At 41.2% G+C, this 27,264-nt stretch overlaps 1 long non-coding RNA gene across 1 annotated transcript in view; it reads left to right on the top strand.

Moving 5' to 3' along the window:
• The window catches only part of LOC307005066, a 141,892-nt gene that overhangs the window by 68,621 nt on the left and 46,007 nt on the right, over positions 1–27,264 (top strand). The window contains exon 4 of the long non-coding RNA XR_013799212.1: positions 21,141–21,187. This is a non-coding gene — a long non-coding RNA (uncharacterized lncRNA). The remainder of the gene's footprint in view (positions 1–21,140; positions 21,188–27,264) is intronic.

The following is a 27,264-nucleotide window of genomic DNA, read 5'->3' as shown; positions in this document are numbered from 1 at the left end:
CTGCCTCCCCAGCAGATCACGGATCTGCTTCTCCACGGACTCCAGCTCCAACCGCACCGAATGCAGCTCAAACGTGTCCTCACCTGCACTCAGAGGTAGACACACATACGATGTATTCGCCATTATGACAGATGAACAATAAATTAGCAGTGATGCTACCAATATCACTACTAATTTAGGACTGAAATCATGGATAGAACCCGTATCCTTCCAGTGATTCGAGTGTAAATAAGACGGTCGATAGGCGAGACCACGCGTGCAAATGTTAGCGGGCTAACTTAACGTTAGAGATAGTAACGGAAGTTCGGAAAGTTGGAAATAACCAGCGATATCAAAGCAATCCGATTGTTTGTTTTTTTATAGAGAGTAGTATCGGAGATATGTTCACACGCTCACAAACTAACAGTTAAGCGATTCGAAACACAAACTCCAAATACAACCAAAGCGGTTCGAACACAGACACAAACTTCAAACACAAACAAGCGATTCGAAGGACAAGCACAAACACAAACTTCAAACACAAACAAGCGATTCGAAGGACAAGCACAAACACAAACTTCAAACACAAACAAGCGATTCGAAGGACAAGCACAAACACAAACAAGCGATTCGAGGCACAAGCACAAACACAAACTTCAAACACAAACAAGCGATTCGAGGCACAAGCACAAACACAAACTTCAAACACAACAAGCGATTCGAGGCACAAGCACAAACACAAACTTCAAACACAAACAAGCGATTCGAAGGACAAGCACAAACACAAACTTCAAACACAAACAAGCGATTCGAAGGACAAGCACAAACACAAACTTCAACACAAACAAGCGATTCGAGGCACAAGCACAAACACAAACTTCAAACACAAACAAGCGATTCGAGGCACAAGCACAAACACAAACTTCAAACACAACAAGCGATTCGAGGCACAAGCACAAACACAAACTTCAAACACAACAAGCGATTCGAAGCACAAGCACAAACACAAACTTCAAACACAACAAGCGATTCGAAGCACAAGCACAAACACAGACTTCAAACACAACAAGCGATTCGAAGCACAAACACAAACTCCAACACAAACAGAGCGATTTCAGTGATTCGAGTGTAAATAAGACGGTCGATAGGCGAGGCCACGCGTGCAATGCTAGCGGGCTATCGTTAGAGATAGTAACGGAAGTTCGGAAAGTTGGATATAACTAGCGATATCAAAGCAATCCGATTGTTTTTTATAGAGAGTAGTATCGGAGATATGTTCACACGCTGGAAAAATAGAAAATGCTCGTTCCTAAATGAGTGTAAAGAACAAAATCAACGTACAGTTTTTCATTTGTGTTTGTGGCCAAGGCAGTTCTTTTGTGGTAAATGTGGCCAATCAGACACAAGGAGAGTCAAACGTTGGTATCAGCAGTGAGCTAGAAATGAGAGCAAAAATTTATATTTTGATTTGTGCAATAACTAATTTAAAAATGAAAACTTCCCTGCACATGCAGAAATAAAGAAAGAAAGAAAGAAAGAAAGAATGAAAGAAAGAAAGAAAGCAACTGTCATCCAATCACAATTAACCTCCCCCAACTCCCTCAAGTGTTCATCCACCACAATTTAGTCCGATTTACATAAAAGGAGGTAGTAAATCTCATGTGTAAGAGAAGTGTGTTTGGTTGACATGTACAGTATCAGTAGCATGCAGCCATGTTACTCCTCTTCCACCCATTTAAATGTAGGTGTAAGACAAAAATAATATATTCACGTCCATGGAGAAAAAACAACAACAACTTGTCATATGGGCAATTTGAGGCGCCTGAAAGCATGAAGCAATTTATCCTGGATTGGATGGATCTTTTTTTGTTATGATAATGTCCACATAATTTATTCTGGTGGATTGGCTTTTCTTTAAAGCCGTCTGACAGACAGACACAAGGACGCCCGTCATTCCTGTTTGATTCTCAAGGTAAAAAACAACTTGCTAAAAGAGGGAATCGTTCCGAAATGCCGTCGAAACACATATAGCGAGTAATGAAGTTGGAGGAAGAAAGAATAGGCACATTTTGGGTGTCGGGAGTGCTCTTGCAGTCAGTCAGGACTCTCCTGCACCCTTCCCACCGCCCTCCTGTACGATTGGAGGCTGTGTGAGCAGAATACTGATGAGCTTGTTTTTTGGGGGATTAATTTCCATTTGGAGACAGGGAGCGGTCCCCCCTCTCAGCACTGCGGTGGGCGTCCGCCTTCCTCTGCAGTCCTTGTTCCCCTCCAGTGTTATTGCACTGCAGAGCCGACTTATTTACTGACGTAATTGCATCCACTGATGTGAAAAGACATATAAATTCATGCCTAAAAGTTAACAGTGTAGAATGAACCTGTATCCGGAGTAACGGCCAAGTTTGAGTATTCATGCAGATCTGCTGTAACGGTTTTTGATATTGTGTCGTTCACATACTGGTGAAATTCTTAAAAAGCTTTCATTGGATTGATTGAATTCTTTGTTTCACAAAGAGCCCTTCTCCACAACACACTAGCTGTGACCGAAGCTTTATTGAGTGCAATATTGGATTGAGGCGGATTGATTTAGAAGAATCGAAAATAGATTTTGAATTGAATTAGAGGATTGACAGGCCCTCAGTGCCGTTCTCTGCATTGATTTGCAGAGTCAGCAGTTTGAGGAAAAAACAAGTGCATTATTTTGGTTACTCTTGAGAAATAAATAAATACATGCGCCTGTATAAACATATATTTATTTGATTCTATGAAACATCCAAGCTAAGACACACTGTTGACTGAAACCGGAGCATGTACATTCTCACATCATCTATGCAGATTAAGATAAAAGGTTTTGCTGTTCACAAAAATCGACACTATTGCTAGCTTTCAATGTAATGGCCAAGTGATGAATACACACATTTCCAGCGAGAGCAGTGCCGTCATGCGTGTCCACATTATGTATTTCTATTGCAGTGTGATCGTAGGAACCAGCGTGTAGATTTTTCCATATAAATCAGCAATATAAATGTTTATTATTATTGAGCTATTCCATATGCACTTTCCTCTTTCAATTATTCTATAGAAAGTGCTGGCACAAACCATCAGGCTATGGTCAACATCTCCTTGAGATTTGCAATACGTTATATTAGCATTAAAAACAGAATCAACTGAGAGGTCGTATGATGAGACATTTTCCTGACGGATCACATGTGCATGTGAGTCTGTACTGAAAGATATTTAGTGGAGACTTCTCTGAACCCAGAGCTATAATGTGCCTTTCAACTGTGCGCCGGAGCACTTGCACTGGTTTGGTGAAACAATGACCTTGGTGGTTTGAGGAATGGATGAGTTTTTAAATAAAAAATCAAAATATATAATCAGGCGTGACGCTCCTGGCACAATTGACACTCTGACAGTGACTGACATGCAGGGACAGAGAGAATGCGTGAGTGCAGACCGCGCTCATCCCGAGAGAAGCTTGATTGCCACTCACACTCGTGTGTGTGTGTGTGTGTGTGTGTGTGTGTGTGTGTGTGTGTGTGTGTGTGTGAGTGTGAGTGTGAGTGTGAGAGAGAGAGAGAGAGAGAGAGAGAGAGAGAGAGAGAGAGAGAGAGAGAGAGAGAGAGAGAGAGAGGCACATTTAAATTCCAGACCCCTGAAAAACATGACTGGCTTTCACCTGCTGTCACCTTCCATGCCTTGACAACAGCAGGCATGCAATTAGACGCTCATGGAAGACATCCCAATTTACAGCTTCAAAATCCCTGGATTTCTCTACACCTCTTTCATAACTGATTAAAAACAAACTCCTTAGTTAAGACCTTCAGAGCTCCATAGGTTTTTGTTATAAACGTTTGCTTTCATGAATGTGATTTGAGATTAAGTGTTGTCTATATATATTACATTTTATAAGGTTATGAAAGTGTAAAATGAACAGTGTTACTAGGGCCAGTCGCAACATAAATGAATGTGCGCTCACTCACAAAGACAATGTTTAACAAAAGTAGATTTATTAACAAAAATATAGTGAAAACCTGAAACAAAGGGATTCAATTCAGGAGTGGAAAAGTCCAAAATAACAAAAAAATAAAAATAAAGAAAAAACAAAATATGACGCACCTTTCCTATCTACATTAATCCAAAACATAGAACAAATTATATATGCAATAAAAATGACAACACACTCCCTACTTCCCTTAAACTGAGTATTTACAGATAATATTTACACAATATAACAGAAGGCAAAAGTAATGCTAAGAATTGTAAATCGAATTGAACAAAAGCAAGTTTTATAAAGAAGGATTCGGCTTTGATAGTGTGTTTTGGGTGGTCTTATCACCGGAACCAGGATCTCTGCTGGCTTGAGTGCAGGCCAGACCTTCTCCTGCAACAGACACACTCAAAAACACAACAACAAAACACTTCAAAAAAGACATAAGACGTACCAACAGAATAAACACTAATGATGCTGCTGAATGAGACCTGTTTTTATCACAGCTCAGATGCACTAAACAGAAATCATTTTTTTACATTTGTTGTTGTTGTAAATTTTTCATGCCTGAGTACAAACTTGTTTTGTGAATTAATTATATTACATTCAATGCTAAAAGCTTAATCATACACGCACTCTAAATTTTCTGAATTCTCATTCTGAAACCAAATGGGCCACATTTGAAATATCAGCACACACACACACACACACACATACACACACACACACACACACACACACACACACACACACACACACACACACACACACACACACACACACACACACACACACACACACACACACACACACACACACACACACACACACACACACAGACTTCAGATGCAAAAGCCTCTATTGAAATTTCTCTATCTGAAATTTTCTTTTAGAATGACCATTTTTATCAAGCTTGTATGTTTATGTTCAGTTATTTCAATTTAAAGGGCACCTATTATGACATTTAATATGTTCCTAATGTTGTTTAGGGAGTCCCCAACAACAGTTTTACATGCATGCAATGACAAAAAACACTTTTGTTGTCGTATAATATGCATTTATTTTTACCTGATTTGCTCACCGACTCCCAAATGATTCGTTCAACGACTCGTTTTTCCAAACCCCTCCTTTGCGCGACGCTAATCTGCGATTGGTCAGATGACCCAGCAGTGTTTACAGAGATAATACTTATTGTTTAACACGGAGTACAATGATGCTTTTATCAATTCAATTTTGTTATAATAATGATTATAGTCCACTGCTTTAGTTTGTAGTAAAAAAATAAAAATAAGATAAAGAATTTAATGTTATGTTAGCAAGCATAGCCCAGAGTTCATATTGTAAAAGCACAATCAGTCTTTGTTTTCATTAGCCCGATGCATAAACATAACGTTTTTACAAAAAAAATATATAAAAAAATGCAGTTACGTTACTACGAGGTATTACTCTATTCTTTAAGACAACTCCGAAAACAGCGACAAACACTTCACATATATCAATACAATTGTCATTGAAGACCTAAGCTAAACGGTGCTTACTAAACAAACAAAATAATTATTAAGCATGCTACATAAAACATAAAAGCAACAATTATTAATAACACTTACAGGTTGTGATACGGAGGAGGAAGCTGATGCAAATACACTTGGAACTGAACCTTCCTTCAATATCAGCCGGCTCGCAAATCCAAGTTTGATTGCATTTAAGTTGGTAAAGCAATCGTCTTCAAAATGGCGCGAACAAAGCACAAGGCTCGGACTATACTTCTGTGGTATAGTTATATGAATTGTAGCCACTTAGTCTTCAAATGCTCCTCCTTGGGCAGATGAAAAAAGTTGGCTTTTGAGTCGCACTTCAGAACACAGCGTCTCGTCGCCATGATATTTTCCCTGGCCTTGGAGCGCAAAAAGTGGGCGTATCGTATTCAAATAACTTGACAAGTTGACGTCATCTAGTCAGAGAAAAAGCTTCGGTCTTCTAACGATTCATAAAAATGACTCTGAGTCGACTCTTACTTTTGAAAGACAATAACATATTTCAAACTTTGCAGGATGTTTTTGTTCACTTAGATCTATGTTACACACTACATGAAAGGTAAATTTCAAAATTCCATAATAGGTGCCCTTTAATGGCAATGAAATGAAAATGACCTATAATAATTGTCATTAAAGTGAAATTACTGGACTTAAATATACGAGCTTGATAAAAATGCTCATTTTAGAAGAAAAATTCAGGTGGCACTTAGAGGCTTTTGCATCTGAAGTCTTCATATATTGTCATGGCTGACACTTTAATAGGAAATCTAAAATCTGTTTATCCATCCAAAGTTCTTCACTAAAAAAGCAGTTCAGTCTAAATTCTGAAATGTGACATTCACAAGTGAGTTTGTAATGACGTACGATCTTGACTGCGGCTCCTCTCTCAGGTGAGTTCAGGAGATGCTGCTGCCATGTTCTGTGTGTTTCTGTGACCATCCCTGTTCAGCACTGCCTGCATTGCAGAGCCGCGGTGACATTTCATGCGATGAAGGGGCTTCTCATGCAGTTAGTCTTTAGCCTGTAATCTGTGAGTGCTCGGTTTCAGCACTGCTGCGTATGGCAGACAAAGCCTCTCTTTCAGATTCACAGGCCTGACCAGGAGCTGTGTACAGATCACTCTCCTCTTCCTCAGACTGCTGCAAACACTGGAGTCACTGTGTGTAAATTACAGCACAAAGACCACATTACAGCACTATCACATTCTGAAGAATTAAGGCACCAGTGTGACAGATGAAACAGCTGAACTCTGGGGCAGATGAGGAGTGCTTGGCTGTCTAGAGCAGTGTTGTATTGGAAGAATTCATATTATTATGAGAAACAGCTGAGCTACATTACATGTAACTCCATGGATCACAGAAGTGGGAGCGGGGTCGCCCTGGCCTGGTACAAATATGACATAAAAAATACATGAGCCTGTATGCACGATTATAAATTAAAAGGTTGTGATCTCGATTCAAACACGTGATCTTATAGATAAATGACAATTATTCCTCTGTCCATTAAACATTTGAAATTACTATCACACTGGAATATTTAAAGCTGCTTTCGCGCTGCCGCTGACCCAAAGAGAACAGCGGTCATGTTTGAAACAGCTTCACAAACAGTGTTTTTTCAACTACAAACAAACAATAATGAACGTATTGGGATAAAAGTTTATAGTCCTGACATAAACTGATATTGCAGCTGCAATCAAAATGAGTGAATGACCTTTGAAACTAATGATTGTATCTATTACAGTGTGTTGCCAGGTGACGACCGTTGACCGTTAAAATTTATTTGATGCATCATTGAATCATTCATTCAAGAGATTTAAAAAAACAAATCAAACAAATGACCTTACAATAAAAGGAACATTACCGTGCTTTGGTGTGGATGCTAATATTTTACACATACATGTAGACAAATGATTGGATACAAAAAATAAATTTATTTATAATCCAAACACTCAGGAGAACATAGGAATAAACGTAGGAGAACCGCAACCGCAATCAATTACAAACGAGAACCGACAAGGGACTGAAGATAACAGGTGCAAATCATAAGTGACCATGGAAAAATAAGAGGACATAATCAGTAACCCAGGAAACCAAAACTAAACTGAGCAGGGAAACAGGAACTATCACAACAAGAGTTCCTGGAGCCGTTACAAATAGATATTTAACGTTATATATTAATACTAGTTGCAGTTTCATATCGTCTTGATTCGTATTGCACACAAAAATGATGAAAAAAAAAAAAAAAACGTTTACAAGGTATATACCGGGGTTTCAGGAAAAAAGTTGCCAAGTGATTCATAACTATAGGTGTAGTCAATAATGATTTAGTTTAATTTGCACTGGCAGATATGAAAGTCATCTTGGACTGACTCCTAGTGTTATGGATGCAGAATCACACAAAAGTTTTCAGTTATGCCATTGTGAAATGCACGATTTACAGTGCGGATACTGAGTAAAATGTAAAGTGAAAATGTTATTTCTGAATATTATCTGAATGTTCAAAACACCCCCCAAAATTTTTATAAATAAATAAATTCTTGGTTATGCGAAAGCTAAGGTAACATTCGATTTTGCAAACATTATGGAAACGATACTTTTGAATGTTCTCTGAAAGTTCTGAATCATAAAAATTTTAAAAAAGACAAACATCCAACTAAAAAGTTTCAAAGCAACTGTTAAAAAAAACTGCTGATATGACTGGCCTTACGGAAAATAAGTTTGTGCAAGTGTGCTATTATACTTATTTTAAACTAAAAGTCTACTTTTTATGTACCTCTCAGAAAATATATTTCATGTACTTCTCAGAAATATACTTAAAATTGCACTTAAGACTTATACTGCCAGAAAGGTCTAAGTATATTTGGATTATGAATAATTATACTTTTAAGTATATCTCAATCAAAAGACTAAGTATACTTACAAATATTGATTTATACAGAAAACAGATTTGCTCCTAATTCTGAGTATTTTTATGTAGGCTAGTCACTGGTAGTGTACAGAGGAATTTACTTTTCCGGCAATCCATGTTTTCACTCTTATACAGTAGGAGATGCTATTACAGATCTTCTAGCAGAAACAAGTGATAGAAGCATTGCTGCAAGTACAAGTATTACATGTAGCTACTACAAGTATTCAAATAGTAACTACTAGTACATTATAAGTTCACTTGTAGTACAGATGCAGTACAAATGAGAAACGTAGGCTGTAGTTTGATATAATAAAAAGTGGGCCAATTTAATCTCAAGCAGTATTTTAGTACTACTAAGTTTACTACTAGTACATTGGTCACGCCGTCCTTCGGATGAGACGTTAAACCGAGGTCCTGACTCTCTGTGGTCATTAAAAATCCCAGGATGTCCTTCGAAAAAGAGTAGGGGTGTAACCCCGGCATCCTGGCCAAATTTGCCCCTTGGCCTCTGTCCATCATGGCCTCCTAATCATCCTCATATACTGATTGGCTTCATCACTGTCTCCTCTCCACCAGTAAGCTGGTGTGTGGTGGGCGTTCTGGCGCAATATGCCTGCCGTCGCATCATCCAAGTGGATGGTGCACATTGGTGGTGGTTGAGGAGATTCCCCCCCTTCTATGTAAAGCGCTTGAGGTCTCAGATAAAGCGCTATATAAATGTAACAAATTATTATTATTATCATTATTGGCATTAGTGTACTTACTACATAAAGTATACTTCAAAATATTCCTGATCTTTACTTAAGTATGCTTCATAAAATAAACTTGAAGTATACTTCTTTTTCTTAAGGGTGGATCTCATACGAGGGATTTTAAGTGATCAAATGTTTCAGTAAATGTGTAAGTGCCTGATTTAAAGCATATTTTTTAAATATGTTTTTCTCATCTTTAATGCTGATAATCAAACGTCTGAGTAGCCACTGTTCAAGAGGCCTGAACTGAGAAACAAACTAATATTTTTGTCTCACGTAGGCTGCAAAAGAACACAACTTTAACTATTAGAGTTCATGATTCATATTATTATTTAATTTATGGAACATTTCATGCCCTTTACAGTATTTCAAAAATCTGCACATTTAAAACAGTAAGCTTCACATCACTGCTGATGAAAACTGATGATGCCTCAAGTTACTCTGCTGTTTTCCCCCCCGTTGTACTCGCTGACCTGTGTGTGTGTGTGTGTGTGTGTGTGTGTGTGTGTGTGTGTGTGTGTGTGAAGGTGCACCTGTTCATCTGTCATCAGTATTCAAGTGTGGTCTCCGCTGTCTATTTTCCATCCACACTTACTCTAACAGCAGACCACTCGTCCAAGGACTGCAACTATTTGGGGCGGCCCTCTCCGCTGCCGGACAATAAAGGCCTCGCGCAGTGGCAGTGTGTCTCCGAGGTGATTACATAAAGGAAGCTGCAGCTGCAGGGGCAGAGGAAGAGAAAGACAGCGTCTGTGCGAGCTGAAGGGGGGTGTTAACACAGGGTGGACTAAAACAGTGCAGTGTTCGAGAAGAGTGGGGATGGACTGCAGGGGTCCTAAACACTGGGCTTTCTTCTCCGGGCCACTCCACATCCCTTTATAAAGGCAGATCTGGGTCAGAGGGCACATTCCTTCAGCATCACATCATTCGGAAAACACCGCTGTCCTGCGCTCAGTGGCCCGCTGCCATCAGGTCAAGAGAGCTGTGCACCGGTCAAGATATCAGTGTTTTAACATTAGTATTTTACCATTTTTAAAAACTGATGACAACTGCACACTGTATGTGAATGTGTCAGTTAAAAATGAAGCTGAGGGAAATGTGTTTGGTCATACAATACTCTGCACCATAATGACAGGGTGTTCAGAGGAGTTTTTAGTGCGTTGCTATGCAGTTACTAGTAAGTAGGAGCAATGATACTCGTGTAATATAGGGCAGTAATATTAGCAGTAATATTAGCAGTAATATAGCGTAGCAGTATTTGACATGGAACATTGACACAACATTGACATGGAAACTCAGAATATTACTCAAACCTGCAATAACTAAATGTTATATTACACTAATATACTTTGTATATAATCTCACTTTATTAACTCTTTCCCCGCCAGATTCTTTTTTAAAAGTTTCCAGCGACCACTAGTATTTTTGATAATTTTCACAAAAATGTAATGGTCCCTAGAATATGTTGTTGCTTGAATATCTGAACATGCAATAGGCTTTATCAAATGAAAGAACAGAGTCTCTGCTTTAAAAAATAAAAATAAAAACTGATTGTAGTTTCTTGGATTCTTTTTTATTAACACTTGAATGTGGGTTAAGTTTCATAAAAAAAGGCAACATTTTGAAGAAAAAGCAGAGAAAATAGCCTCTAAAAATACTACAACATGCATAAGAAATGCTTTTATCACTTGTTTCTGCTTTTTGTCTGTTTTGATCCGGAGATTCTGTAATCCGTCAGAAGATGGGTAATATCGCCCTACCTTATAATGTGAAACCGGAAGGTCGAAAAATTCCTTCAATGGCGTTGTCTCACGACGAATGACATAAAATTACATCAATAAAAGGAAAAGAGTTAACAATTTCTTTGCTGCTGACTTTTGATGATCTAATTCAAGAATACAAATAAGCAACAATTATTTCATTATTTTTACTGTTGAAGAGAGTGTTAAACTTTCTTCTCCTGAGACCTATTCTTCTGCAATCCAGTATGACAGCAGAGCTGAAAGGTTTGTTTGAGCTGCACCTTCTAATGTACAGATACGAATTTGCATTTCATTCAGCCTGAGGCTAATTCATTTTAGTTTTGGTGTGAAAGGGCCTTTACATTTGCTAATAATATTACTTTTTTGTTAATAAAAAACAAACAATCAAGCCCAGCCCAGGTGAGAAAAAATAATCCAAAAGTAGTAAAGCAATATTGTAACGCATTACTTTTAAAAGTAACTTTCCCCAACACTGCCTCTTTGTGGGTTCGACATCTCATTTGGCAACGTTAGGCAGTTTTGATTTATATGCTGTTGAATGTTTGATGAGCACATTAGCTTAACTGTATAAGCAGTTTTCTATGCACTCCTTCTGGTTTACGCAGATCATCTTATGCCGGGTTCAAACCGCTTTTCCACTGCACACGACAAACGACAGCTGTTTTTCCATGGTGAATAAGCTGAGGGTAACGATTCCTTCACGACCAATTTCAAAGTTCTGTGCAGCTGCCACTAGGGGGCGAAATGTGACAATCGTGTGCAAATGTTGTGTGCAGTGGAAAGGCAGCTTATGACACACTATACAAGATCAAATTATTAATTATTGCCTCCCGAGGCCCATTGTCATTTATGAATCCCAACGACAACTAACGTAAAATGGATTTTGCCAAAATCGGGCTAAAATTGTGTATTCAGAAACCGCATTATTCTCTTGTTTTTGGATCCGAAGACGCTATACTCCCTTTAGAAGATTTGTAACAGCACCCCCTACCATATAACAGTAAAAATATGGAAAGCTTGAAAAACTCATCAATGCGGGGAAGCGTTGTGTCATAAATAATGGGAAGTCTTGTCAATCCCGTTTGGTACAGTCTTATATCTTTGTCTTTTTGTCAGTTCTCAAATGCTTTTGCTTCAAATCGAAGTAATGTTGTAATGTTGTGATTAAAGCTTATAGTTGATTGGTTTGGTTCATAATAACCCCTTTTGTTATGAGGTTGGTAGGATGAACCCAATCGCAGACAGCAGATAACTCAAACAGGGGTTTATTCAAGACAAAAACAGAAAACAAAACCCACGAGGGGGCAAAACATAGACAGGTAAGGGATACACTAAACTAGGACTTGGTAAATAACTAGACAAAACAAACTTCTTCTTAAGACATTCACAGACAAGGTACTCACGAGTGTGACACAGAATTTGACAATGAACCAGCACAGGACAGCAAACACATGGGGATTATATATGGAACACTAATGACGAAGACAGGTAAAACTGACTAGACAATAATCACAAGACGAGGATAACAAGGGGGCGGGGTTACGTAACGAGACAACACAAGCACATGGCCCAAACAAGCCATGTGCTTGCACACAAAACATGGGTCTGTCATGATCCTGCCTTAAGACTAGAGCAAACCAAGGACATGAGGGCAGAATCATGACAGAACCGTCTGGTAGCCGCTCCTTAAGGGGACATCAAACATGGGACATGACAGACTGAGACATTGACACAAACCAACAAAACATGACGAACAACAGCAAAGGCATACATGAATAAACAATTACAGGGTTGGGGTGCAAAATCAAAAACAATAAACAAGGCAGAGGAGGTGGGGGAAACGCAAAGTCCTTAGGGGGCAGTTCAGGGTGGATAGGAGGACTGGGGGTTTTGGGTCTTTGGGACGAGGGCTGAGGACGGGGAATCCGGGAGGACTTGGCTGGAGACACACGAGGAGATGTCTTGGGGGAAACAGTCCGGGGTTGAGCCATGACAGGGGAAACAAATGGAAGACCGGGGACAGTGGGGACTGCAGCAGCAGGCAACGGAGCGGAGACAAGGGGATTGACAGGTGGAAAGGAAGCAGGACCAGGAACAGGGTTCATAGAGGCCGTATCGGAGTCAAGGCTTCCCCAAGAAGAAGCGACACTCCTCACCACAGAGTCAGGAGAGGCGTTGAATGTTGCAGACTCAGGAACAGCACTAACTGCGGCCGGCTTGAGTGCAGCACGCTCAGCGGCTGGCGTGGGTGCTGCGCTCTCAGCGGCTGGCGTGGGTGCTGCGCTCTCAGCGGCTGGCGTGGGTGCTGCGCTCTCAGCGGCTGGCGTGGGTGCTGCGCTCTCAGCGGCTGGCGTGGGTGCTGCGCTCTCAGCGGCTGGCGTGGGTGCAGCGCTCTCAGCGGCTGGCGTGGGTGCAGCGCTCTCAGCGGCTGGCGTGGGTGCAGCGCTCTCAGCGGCTGGCGTGGGTGCAGCGCTCTCAGCGGCTGGCGTGGGTGCAGCGCTCTCAGCGGCTGGCGTGGGTGCAGCGCTCTCAGCGGCTGGCGTGGGTGCAGCGCTCTCAGCGCTCTGTGTAGCAGACTTGGGATCATTGCTTACGGTAACTGGACTGGGAACGGTGCTCTCTGGAGCATCTGGAACAGGGACAGGGGACAAGACTGGACATCGAGAACTCTGGCAAGACGGGATAAATATTCGCACAGGGTTCTGGCAGCGAGGATGATTGGCATCTCCTGACGAGCTGATACGGACTGTATCACAGCCTTTGCAGCGGAATCGGTCGCTGCTCTCTCCTCAGCAGACACGACTGAAGACTCAGAGACGACATTCACTGTGCTAGTCTCTGGAATGGATCTCCCCAACGCCGACTGGGAACCAGCGCTTTCTGCAGCAGGTTGTAGACCTGTGTTTCCTGTTGCAAATACCGGAACCGCGCTTACAGCAGCAGGGCCAGGAACAGCGTTTATGACTTCAGCGGCGGGTTGGTGAGCCATCGCAGACTCAGGGGGAGGTAGAGATGGAGAACCAGAAGCTCCCTTCTTCCTCTTCTTCTTCCTGGGACGCGGAGCGGAGATTGTGGCCAGACTGGGGACCGGAGAGGGAGGTGAAGCAGGAACCGTTACAGGAACTGGGAAACTCACAGCAGGCGAGGAGGATTCCGAGCAGGAAGACTCCGATGCTGACTCCCACGACATGTGCCTTCCACGCTTACCATGAAGATTGATGGACGTGGAAGGTGTCTCAGGAGTCGCGGCGGGACTGGCCTGGTTCCCCTGCGAAACAACGGCCAAAACACGACCCTCCGGGATCACAGGCAGAGGGTGGAGATCCCGAGGAAGAAGTCTGCGGATCCTCCTTGGAGAAATGATCCCAGAGTCGGGCATAATTCCTCAGGATCCACTCACCCTCGGACGGGACCGGACAGTTGACCCTCTCTCTGTCGGTGGGAGCTGACAACCACCATTGTTCCGGTTGTAGCCGGAGCCGGGAGGACATGCTGTCTGCTGGGTTCCTTCGTGGCCGGTTCATTCTGTTATGAGGTTGGTAGGATGAAACGGCACAGGACAGCAAACACATGGGGATTATATATGGAACACTAATGACGAAGACAGGTGAAACTGACTAGACAATAATCACAAGACGAGGATAACAAGGGGGCGGGGTTACGTAACGAGACAACACAAGCACATGGCCCAAACCAAGCTTGCACACAAAACATGGGTCTGTCATGATCCTGCCTCAAGACTAGAGAAAACCAAGGGCAGAATCATGACACCTTTAACAAAGACTCGCTAAAATCGCTATGGTAAAAATTAATGTAAAGAATTCTTCCAAAACAACACTGCTGAAGAATTTGCTCTATAAGCACTTTTATTATTCACCCTTTTTTAACGAACCTTTGATAAATCGTGCAATATTTGTTTTCTTTTGACTGTCTGCATTAGCATATGAATGAACATGTAGGTCTGGTCATGCTGGTGAATTGCTTAGCTTGTGTTGTTCATGCCTTTTTTTGTCATTACCAATCAGAGGGGGAAGTCGTGAGATGTGCCTATTTGTAAAGAATGTTTGATTTGGCCGACTCTAGTCACCGATGGGAGCTGGGCCATTTGGCTTTAGGAAAACCAGGTGAAAAATCTGAAAAAAAGGATAATTTTTCTATTGCATCACAACTAACAAGGGAAAACAACTGATTTTCTCTTCAGTAGCCAGTTTGTTTATTTAAAAACAGGAAGTGTGCAGGAAGCTCCTCTGATGATAAATCTCATGTTTATATGAAATGGCTGATCGTGGTGCTTTTTGTTATGCACCGACACTGAGTCCTATTACACAGTTGTTTAGCAAAGGCTTCAGCTCGCAGGCAGTTGCAGTGTGAACTCTGTGTGTGTGTGTGTCAGGCCTGCTAGCTACAGCCTTTCATGTCAGGCACAAGTAAACAGGAACCCCGGGGCCTGTCTGTGGTCAGAGGTGGAAACCAGGCCACTGTAACCGCCAGTAAGGAAGGATGAGGTAGGAGGACAAGAGAGACAAACCATGAGCCTGACTTCTTATTGATCCCTTATGAGTTTTTGCGAGATTTTTTGTCTATCCCGCACTTTAAAGTTCTCTTTTCTTTCTGTAGTGAAGAGGACATGAACAGACAACTTGCAAACAACTGGAATGTTGGATCTGTCAGCATTCCAGAATTAATGAATGTCTGTAGCCGAGCCAGTGTCTCGTTTATAGCGGTTCTGTCTGCCGCCCAATAAAGATGAATGCACTAAATCAGGGGTGTCGAACTCGATTTAGCTTGGAAGCAGAGAGGACACAACATCACTGTGTTATTTTCTTCTTCTTAATCTTTGGTGTAGTCATGCAGTAAAGGCAATATGAGTGATTTAAGAATAAACGCGTTGGACAAATAATTTGAATATTGGAGGAATGTGGTAATCAGCCCAGGGGTCATAAAAGTAGAATTGTTTTATTACTTGTTTTATTTTATTTTTTTATAGAATAATTAACTATAAATGACAGAGTATTTCATTTATTTCCGTTGCTTTAAGTGGGAAAAAAAAATCCCACTTAATTTCCCACGCGCGTCTAAATATAATAAATTACACTGTTATCATTTCATACCGTTTAATACAACAACACTGAGGTGCAAGTAGTATCTGCCACTATTTATAATAAGTATAAGTAGCATCTACTAACACTTATTGCAAAGAAAACTGCTATTTTCACTTAGTGTAAATATAATCTATTGCTATTTTTAAATTTAGTGTAAAAAGCAGCTATCACTATTTGTACTTAGTGTAAATAGCGTAACACCAAAGACTCGCTGATCAACTCAATGAAAAACAACTCAAAGGTTGTCTTTTTGTACTGTCTGCAGAATACCATAACAATCATAAGAATGCACACTTTTTTTGTGTGTGACTAGTTTAGCAGAGTTCATTGCTTACATTCCTGAACATTGGTGTCACTTTAGAGCAGGCGTTCTCAAACTTTTTGGGGCCCATTATAGGATAGAACATTTTTAGTTTAAGGTTTCACCGGATATGCACGTAATGTCTTACGTAAGGAGATGTGCTTGAGTGCTGTCAGTCATGCATATGAATGTAAAAATATTGCAGTCTGAAACTCATCACACGTCGCTAGACCTCGGTCAGGCCTTCAGGGGCTGGACTCTCTGCGAGTCAGTGACTCTTTCCTCCCTCATTACCACATGCTTACAAAAAAAGTTACATGTACAATGGGTTATTTCGATTTGTTTCTAGTGATAAAGTATGTTTGCGAGCTGTTTAATTCATAACATTTAATTTCAAATTAAAAATGAATTCAAACAAAATCAATGAATTAAAACTAAATCCATAAGATGATCCATGTAACATGGATCTGTCCGGCGCTAAAGTCCTCTATACATGAAGCGCCGGACAGAACCCTTTAAAGAACCCGGTCGTAGGTGTTTGAATCGCTCAGGTCATTATTACTGTTATGAATTAGCATAATTAAAGGGGTTTGGCACTCTGTGCCCCTTAAATAAAGAGGATATGAATATTAAGAGTGGCCTGCTGATGGCACATGTGAAGCACATTCCATTCCTCTGATGTCATGTCTGAGAATTTCAGCTCTCACATTACACTGTCAAAGGCATGTTGTGTTTTCTAACATACTCTATAACCTCAAAAGAATTTCTGTTTGGTGAAAGAGTTCTTTAGAGTCTCAGATTTGGTGTAATCAGGGAGAAACTCTCCTTGTGTGCGGTTACGGTTACTCTAGTTCACCTCACTGGAATGAGTCATTTGAAACGTCATGAGTGCTGGAGTCTGTGTGAAAGAATGTGTGCTGAAGTGCTGAGTGTTCAGCTGATGGCATATCTGCTCCACAGCAGGGAGGCCTGGGAAAGGATCAGAAGAACAAATAGTCATGATGTCTTTGTCTCTGCTATTGGAAATATTGACATTCCCCGTGCTTGACCTTCCATCACAACTGAGTCAGGAGTCACGGCTGACGCAGGTCAGGATCAATCTCCCGGAGCTCATGCAACATGTTGAAGTTGGATATCCAGGAAAACTATAAGCTTTAGAATCTTTAGTGTTTGAGAGCGCTGACTGGTGTAGAGCCCAACGAGTTCCACAATGTGAAAATGTTTGTCTCTGAGAATGAGCGATGCAGTTTCCAATTTGTTTGTGTAAAAAACAATCACCAAAAATAGATTTTAAAAGAAATTTGATGGTATTTACAAAAAAAAGATTTACTTATGTTGTATGCCTTTTATTTCTATCGTTTTTAATAACAGATTTGTACATCTAATAAATTATTCATTCAAGAACATTGTGCAAGTTTACTGCAACAATAGAGCCGCGAACCTCACAAACTTTTGTAAATCCAGCATTCAGTTGATCCTGAGCGCTTATTGTCACAGTTGTAAATGACGGCGTTCTTCTTCCACGATGGGTTTCGCGTCACTGTGTGTTCTAAAATAATTCTCACCTTGTGTAGGACATGCAATAAGTCAGGAGAGGTGTCGTTTTTGGCCAGAGAAGGCAGAAAATCTGAACAGAATTGCTGAAATTTAAAGCTGGTTTGTAGCATACCAAGAATACAGACTACTGCGGTTATTAGTACTGTAGTGTTATCTAGTGTTAAATTATTGTATTTGGGTTAGGTTGCACATGTTTTATTGTGAATTTGTTATGTAAATTTGTTGTGTTTTGTATTTAGACTACTTACATTTATATATTTACAATATATATATATTAAATTATAAGACTTTTTTTTCAATAAAAAACATTCTTTAATGTCATTCACCATCGTTTTGAGGCTCTCTTTTTTTAAAAGTATCGGGTGAGGCACCGGTACCGTTTTAAAAGTATATCGATTTGGCACCGGTATCGAAAAAAAAAAAAGATACCCAACTTTTAACCAATCAGCAGTAAAGGGGCATATACGCTCATTAGGCGGGAGGTGACTGTGTTTCGTGTTTCAATCTACTGAATCTGTGTCTTTCCCAATTCAGTCCTTCTGAGGCTTGTAAGCTAGAGTTCTCCTCAGCAATTAAACGCTAGAATGAAATGCTCTAGTAAGAGTGGATGGCTATGTCACATATGTTCCCAACTCAGTGGTCAAGGCACGAAAATACTTTTAAAACTTAATTTTGGAAAAACACTTTGTATTACAAATCTTTATATTAACTAGCTTTTTATTAATACAATTAATACAATTCAGTGAATAACAGCCGTCTGTGATCTCCCAGTGGCTTACATAATTGTTTTTGTGATTAATTTACAACACAATACAAGACAACATCTATGCTTTAATGTCTGAAAACTTTATATTTCTCTTTAATTTCATAATCAGTTCAGACTCATTTTCAGTCAGTATTTTTGTGAATTGCAATGTGTGCAAAGGATTGTGGGTGATTTAAGGCTGCGAAGCATACATCCGATGCATCTTTTAAAACAGACCGAATGAAGGACACGGAACGAAGGCTGCCTTCCTCCTTCAATTTGAGACGGCCTTCAGCCACATTTGATGACGGGGCAGCCGAGGTATGCAGCCTTCGTAAGATGCAGCCTTCCATTTGAGGAACACCAATTGTATGTTTGTGAATTTGGGGGCGGAGCTATCAAGATATGGGTGTGATCCTTTTTGAGTAGGGGCGTGTTTGTGTTGGTGATTTCAAATGTTAACCACTAAAAGGGGTTCCAGAAAAATGTAAACAGATCAAAACATAATAAAAAAGATTTTTGGAAAAATGTAATAGGGCCCTACTGGTGCATTAAAGTCCATCGAATGGCTGTCTGAAATGCACATTATACGTTTGCAACATTTTCTGATTTACACGGTAAAGAAATGTTATATTTCTATGATTCGTCAGCATAAAGTTATAATACTAATAAATACCATACTCTCATTCCAGCAGGAATAACTGTGTAACTGAAGTTCACTTGGTTGTTAATGCAGAGCTTAAAACACTTTTTTAAAATGCTTAAAAAATTTCAAAACCTGTGATGGCCTCTTGTTTATTGCTGTTACTGAAGAGGGAAGAAGTTGAAATATTGTTTTAAAGGCAATTTTAATCTTCCATTTAGCTTAATTACCCTACAGCTGGTTTCAGTTTTATCCACGGCAGAACTCTCACCGCTAATTTGAACTGGTTCCACTGCTATTGAGTGTTACAGCAAAAACACCCTCCAATTCAGAAACCAGTGCTGCATCAGCGTGTCCTTGCTGACCCCACAAGAGCAGAAACACAGAAGAGCCACAATGGAGACGAAAACAAGATCTTTGTCTTATTTGCACTCTTAGCGGCTTCTGGGCTATTGCTAACCCAGCATTGTAGAGGCTTTGAGACTAACAAGATGCATATGCAGATGTGAGTCTCTCTGAGGTTGGCGCGCTCTCGTGAGACACATTTTATTGTGCTGTTTCCCACCAGCAGAGGCTCATGGGAATCTTAATAACATGGGCTTCCCAAAACTCCACTTTGAATCACCCTGGCTAATGTACACACTATGAACCCATGATTCATTTGGAGGAAACACAAAGCAGAGAATACGGTTTTCAAGTCAAAACAAAAAGTCATGTACAACCAGTCATTGTCCTGATGAAATGTGGCTAATTTCTGAGTGAAACAGGATGTTAACGGATGGTGCCCCCTGTGGTAGTTTGTGCCCTATGCAGAATGCTCAGAATGCGTACAGAGGGAGTAGCGGTATTTGTCATTTGGCAGAATTGACAAGTTGAAGCTAACTGGATGGGTAAGACGGTTAAAGGGGCAGTTCACCCAAAAATTTTAATTACCCAGTGATTTACTCACCCTCAAGCCATCCTAGGTGTATATGACATTCTTCTTTCAAATGAATACAATTGTAATTATATTAAAAAATATCCTGGGCCTTCCAAGCTTTATAATGTCAGTGATTTGAAGTCCATAAAAGTGCATCCATCCAAGTAATCCACACTGCTCTGGGGAGTTAATGAAGGCCTTCTGAAGTGAAGCGATGCGTTCGTGTAAGAAAAATATCCATATTTAAAACTTTATCGACTAAAATAACTAGCTTACGGCAGACGGCCTACGCAAGGCAATTTACGCCAAAAGCGGAACACTTGACGATGTATGACATAGGATTTAGGAGTAGCGTAAGGAGTAGGGATTTAAGAGTAGCGTCGCTCCTTGCCTATTAAAATTGCCCCTTAAAAAAATTGCCTACACTACCGATAATCGTCAGGCAAATTTCAGAATCATGACAGCCCTATATTTTATTAGTCTCATCACTTTTGTCCATCCATTAAAAACAGTCCACACAACTTTCACGCAAATACATAAATACATCATTAAAGTACTCCAGATATAGTAAGCCGTTTAATACAAGTTTTTTGAAGAGACAAAATCCCACGAAATTCAGTTTATAGGTGGCACAAGTTATTTCATTTTGATCAGAAGGTTATGTGGACAAACATTTTTTTTTAATCTATTTATTATTATTTAATTATTTAAATTAATTTAAAAAAGTAAGCAGAGTCAACTTTTACTTGTTGACAATTTGTCTATCTGCTGTAAACTGCTTCTATGGTCTGATTACACTTTCTCTTGGACATATAATGTAATGCATATCTATCCTTCACAACTATTTTCCTTGACTGCAGTTTAGCAGTCAGTCGGATGTGACATTTCTCAGACAGACAGCATGGCATTATGGCATTGCTAATGTGTCTTAATATTTTCCTTCCAGATCGGACCAGCTGCAGTGTTGACGAGAGGAACAGGATGATTTGCTTGGTACGTGCTCTTGTTCTCATTCTGTCCATTACATGAGTGTACAGCTTGACCATTTATGTGAATGGTGTTACGAATGGGATAGCTGTAGAAAAACAGGAAGTCACAGAAGCAGCTGTTTGTTTTGACATGTTCACTCAGACTCCTGATTAGTCTCTTCTTTTTCGATTTGGGGCTTCCATATCTTTGGTCTCAAACGTATGTGGGTTTGGAGGTGTGGGTTAAGTGTAGTAGTTGTTTTCACATGACAAATAAATTGTATACGTTTTCATAGTGTGGCCCAGTTTTGAGCTGTGAGTACACTATTACATTTTCTATTACAATGTCACATCAAAACTAATGATGCCTGATTCACAAATTAATCAGAGTTTGAGTCAGTTCTTATCAATGAATCAGTCAAACGGGTAAGCAAAACTATTCTTTCTGAATAATGGACAGTTCACAAATCGTTCTGAGTGATTCTCATTATTGCAACAGTAAGGAGTGCTGGCTAAAACTGAAACCAACCCGGCTAATTCATAACTTCTTAGCAATGAAGAAAGTCTTTCCAAAAGTGTAGCCAAACAGTAATAGTACAAGAAAGCACTTTAAAACGTATCACAGTATTACCTACCAAGAAGTATTGAAATAGTGCTCTTACATGTATACTAGTACAGTGCATTGAGAATAACATGCGTAATACTTGGAAAATATACTTGAAGGTTATTTAATAAAATAAACTTGAAGTATAGGCCAACTTCTATTTTGTAAAGGCAGTGCTAATTTGGGATGTCCACAGTTGGATTGAACCCAAATGATTTTCAAAACTTGAGACGTAAAAGCACAATGTATATTGACATTTGCAGGTGTCAGTGTCCCTGTATATCACAGTAGAGGAACCTGTTGCACACATGGATTGTGTAATGAGACAGTCCGTTCCATCAGAAGCTGTCAGAACTTGCTGTCTAACTTGTTCTTCAAAAGACCCGAATCTCTAAGCTTGAAGACTGATGTGATATAACATCCTGAGGATGAGTGATTGTATCGTTAGACTGTCATGAGCAGCATTCTGCTCCATGTTCACAGCTGCAGCTAAGTACAGTGTCTCTTTTGCTAACTCTGTCAAATCTAAAGTTCACAGACAGACACATTCGATCACTTCCTTCAATCTACTGCAGATTCACTGCAAAATAATGAGATTCCTGGATGAACTCTGGCTGGTGTTATGAAGAGACAAGCAAGGTCTGTTTGCAGGAACTGGCTGACTAACAACAGTTTATAAGCTGGAGTTCCCCTTGTGTGCGTGTGTGTTTGTTCAGCACGTTCTCATTATCCGGCTGTTTTACTTATGCTTGGGAAGTGCATGTCAACAGGAGTCTGCCTGAGGGAGACAGGGAGGGTCTGTGTGTGTGCACATATCCACCAGGCCCCGTCTGTCAGGTCATTGGGTTTCTTGGAGACTCCAGGGGTGTGTGAAGGTCGGCAGGGAGGGAGGAGGTGTGTGTCGGGTGGCGTGCCGAGTGTTGACAGTGTGTGTGTGTGGTGCCAGGACAGGAAGTGGAACAGCATGGAGATGCTTCTCCTGTACAAAGCCTGTGTAGCATCAGCGACTATTCTTTATTAACAGATGCGAATGTTTTTCTCCGTCTGTGTGTGTTTGTGTACACAATGAGACACTGTAGCTGATAGAGTGTCCTACAGTCTGCACACAATGAGCTGTTGTTTGTTAGGTTTGTAAAAGGGTCATGTGTGTGATTTATTCTTTCTGCATATTGAAGCTCACTGTAATCCGGTTCACAGATAAACAGTTAAAGGATATTTACTGTTGTTCATGGCTCAATGGCGCTGTTCAGTGTGTCATGAATGGATTGTGTGGCTGTGTGACATTTGAACTGCTCTAAGCATCAGAATCCTTGCTGGGTTTGCTTCTAGTGGTTGGTTCTTGGCAGTTTTTAATGACCAGCATTGGCTGTTAAGTTTTTCTTTCCAGTAGGTTTTTCCAGTTTATCTGGCCAATAAGAGCAGGATGCACTAAGAACTCAAAAGTTATATTTACTTGATTTAGAACCTAATAAAATGAATCTGTTTAACATTTTTAACGGCAACTTCTGCATTGAATAATTCTAAAATTAGAATTATTCAATGCAGAAGTTGCCATCAAAAATGTTGAATGTTCTTAATATCTTTCAAATAATTAATGCCCAACTATTTTATCAAATATTATGTAAAATAACTTATAAGTTTCTTTGCATGTGTTATTTATGTTTAAATTAAAGGGTTAGTTTGCCTATTTAAGACATGAAGTTGTATGCAATCCTTACCAGCACTATAGTGCATACACACTGACCCACTCTGTGGTCACCTCCCTGGTCAGAGTTCTGGCCGCTGGAAGTTTTTCAAGAAAATAGTCCTGTTTAGTTTCCGGGGCCTCAAAACTGTGCGTTTTTACGTGAAAAACGTATTTGCGTTTCAAAGCTTGATTAATTTCACAAATCACAAAAAACACTCCAGACAAAATTCATACCTCAGTTTTAATCGGCACTATTTTCTTTCCATTTCTATCAATCTGCGCTGCTGTCAACGTCAACAGTGCGCACGTTCCGATCTGTTGTTGATAGCGCGACTCGCTGACAACATGTCTGACTACGAAACTTCTGATGATGAAACCAATTTTAGCACAATGTCAGACGGAATGTGGTTGGGGATGTAATCGTCTTCGCTGAGGTGAGCACTGCACACACAAAAATCCTTGATTCTGGATATTTTAGCTCCCACAGAGTAGCCGATGGCAACCAGCCAAAGCTGTCTCATAGCTATATCCGAAACAAAGAAAACGATGGAATCTGAACGGTGATCCCGGCACATTCTTGTGGTCACAACCTGGGAATTTACAAGTTCGCACCATTGATAATTTTCTACTTTTTACGTCGTTGTCATTCGATTGTGTAAACACTATGGAACAGCAGATCTGAACGTGCGCACTGTTGACGTTGACAGCAGTGCGGATTGATAGAAATGGAAATAAAATAGTGCCGATTAAAACTGAGGTATGAATTTTGTCTGGAGTGTTTTTTGTGATGTAAATTAATCAAGCTTTGAAACGCAAATACTTTTTTCACGTAAAAACGCACAGTTTTGTGGCCCGGGAAACTCTGACCAGGGAGGTGACCACAGAGTGGGTCAGTGTGTATGCACTATAGTGCTGGTAAGGATTGCATACAACTTCATGTCTTAAATGGGCGAACTAACCCTTTAAACAGCGTGATTGGCTTTATATCGGTCATCAGGTAGCTATCTAAGATATCAGCAGCAGGCATTAAAAAAGATTCTCTGAATCTTAAACATGTTTACTGTTTGAATGTAAATTTTCTTGTTTTAATCTCGCATGAGGGGTTCACAGTGTTTTCAGAGATCTTGTCTTGGTTCAAATGGTTGATCAAGAGAAACAGAAGCACTTCACGGTTGTGTTTGTGATCTGGTGTCAGTTAGCTCACGACCTACGCTTGGTGTCAAACTTTCCAGCACTGATCCAGGACCAGCCTCTATAGACCCAACACAGCCATCTGAAAAAAGCATGAAGCTGACTTCAGATCAGCAGCTGATGTGATCACAGACGCAGATAACTGAGCCTCTTCCTGAGGAAGAAAGAGCGCTAACTGGGTGGCACGAAAGCCTCCTCCAACCGGATGTTTGCATCGCTCAGTCAAACACCTGCAGTGGGACGCAGACGATGTTAAACACATGAAGATGTTTACTTGGCCTGCTGTGGTTGAGAGATCTGCTCAAGTGAAACCACGTGGGTTGCATGTGAGTCTCTTCCAGAGGTTGCACTTTGAAATATTTTGAGAAATGAGAGCACTAGAGTGTAAAATACCAGATTAGACCAAAATCTGCATGCTGGTCCAAAGTGTTGGTTTGATGTTGGTATTGATGGTTGTCATTACTAGTTTGTATGTGTCAGCTGTGTTTGATTAATTATCCTTGTTTGTGTTTAGTACTTAAGTTGTTCCTTCTCCTGCACTCCTTATCCGGTCAGTTGGAATTGGTATAAATTTATTCTTTGCGGTAACCTGTGTGGACTGTGTCATAATTATGGTCATCCTCTCCAACAGAGCTCAGACAGTCCTCCAGCCCAATCGCTACTGGACGTTTGCAGCCCTGTGCCGCCTCTAGGGATGCCCTACCAGGATGTCGAGCCGCAGGTCATGCAACCACCAGCAACGCCTGTCCAAGAGGCCTTCGGTCTCAGATCCCTCCGCTTCATCTCAGCCCATCAACCTATCTGCTCCATCTTGGCTCCTCCCATCTTCAGCTCCAGGAGAGACGCTCAGCGTAGTGGCTCCTCCGGGTTCCCTCGTTCCACCGGCTCCCCCTTGGTCAGTCGTCACATCACTTCTGCTACTTACTTACGAGCCATCCGCTGCGCTCCGTCCTTCCACCCCTTCGGCTGCAGCAAGTTCCTATTTCCTATCGGCATCGCCTCTGTCCGTAATCACACCGTCATCGACCCAGCCCTTGGGTACTCTGCCTCCACTTTCGACGCTCGTCGCCGGAGACCCAGGCGATGTCGCTCAGCTCCCTTGACCCTTGGTCTGCGCCATTGGATCCACTGGCTGTGTTTCCATTGGTCATCGCCCAGATGTCGACAGCCAAGCAAGCAACATCTTGGCTCCTCCCTCCCTCGTCTTCCCTGCGGGCTGTCAACATTGGTGAGCTCTTGGTCTGTGCCATCAGGAACTATCCATCATTGCTGCTGTGGTCTCGTCATCCTGCCGTCACCAGCCCTTCGCCACATCCTGCCATCATCACTCATCGTCTGCTTCTCACCATCCCTTTACTATCACCTCGTCCTCCTCCAAAGCCCCCTGCTCTGTTGTTCTGTCACAGTGTGAAGTTGCACCTTGCCGGAGGGTGGTGTGATGTCACCATTATGTATACAAGCACGACCTATCCGTTGTCATCTAAATCTTTTAGGAGGTTGGCCTGGTATGCCTGCATGATGCCCATCGAATGCTGGCATGCACCAGCCCGACCCGCCGTCATATATGCCTTGCCCGCCAACGCAGAGGTTTGTTGGGCAGCATCGGAGTTTTGAGGGTTGACGCAGCATCTCTTCAACCCGCGGCATCACCCCACAGCCATTCTCTTTTGAGCCCAGGATGAAGGAATAATTATGTAAAGTAAGCCTCGATAATCTTGACGAGAACAGCCTTTTCCATGATCGCGATACCTCAGTATGGAGATTGGGAAAGAAACCTACGTGAAGGCTGTGACCGAGACTGCAGGGAGCGCTCATCAAGTTTACTTTTCTTCTGCACTTTCTACTTTTCTGATGGCAATTCAATGTTTAATTCGGCCACTGCTCTGGTCACAACCTCCAGCAGCTCCTCAAACCAGTGGAATGAGGTGGCGAGTACACTAATTCTTAGAACATCTAACTCCTAAGAGCAAGATAGTTCCAACATCAGGTTCTCATCCCGGGCAGAAAAAGCAGCAGAGCGGGCTTCCGACACAGACAATAGAGCTGGCTGCTGAGAGCTGAGAAAGGACCGAAGGCATCTCAAATTCGTCAGCCAGCTCCATTTGCAATCGGAGCGTTTTGAGCGGTAGCAGCTCGCAATTCGCACAGGCAGCACCATCAAGCACTGCACGTGCATGCTCCGGTTCCGAGGCACATAACACAAGCGAGTGTGTGTCCCCATCCATGATGTACCTAGACGCACACTGTAGGGAGACGCACACTGCTTGTGTTGCCTCTCACTCGCCATTTTTTTTTTTTTCACTTTCTTTGAAATATATATATGAATGCTTTGCACCGTAGGACAAACAACACCAAATAAGACAGACAAGAGAAACACAGAATGCTTGCTGAAGAGCAAAAGTGAACACTGTTATGTGCCGGCTCCCCTTTGTAGCTTCCAAGTACGACGTCACATGTAACATCATGACGCAACACCAATCGAGATTGGGCTAGTTCCACACGTTTCAGATGCTATTATACTGGAGCCGTTCCCCAAAGTGTCATCTTCAACACAGCACGAGTTACCTCAAAAGGGAACTGAAATCATTTGGAGAAGTGATATGGAACTGTAATGCGGTCA

Source organism: Phoxinus phoxinus (genome assembly GCF_949152265.1).
Source record: "Phoxinus phoxinus genome assembly, chromosome: 10".
In the NCBI taxonomy this organism is placed as follows: Eukaryota; Metazoa; Chordata; class Actinopteri; order Cypriniformes; family Leuciscidae; genus Phoxinus; species Phoxinus phoxinus.
Note: the sequence above shows the minus strand (reverse complement) of the source record. Positions and strands in the feature narration are given on the sequence as shown.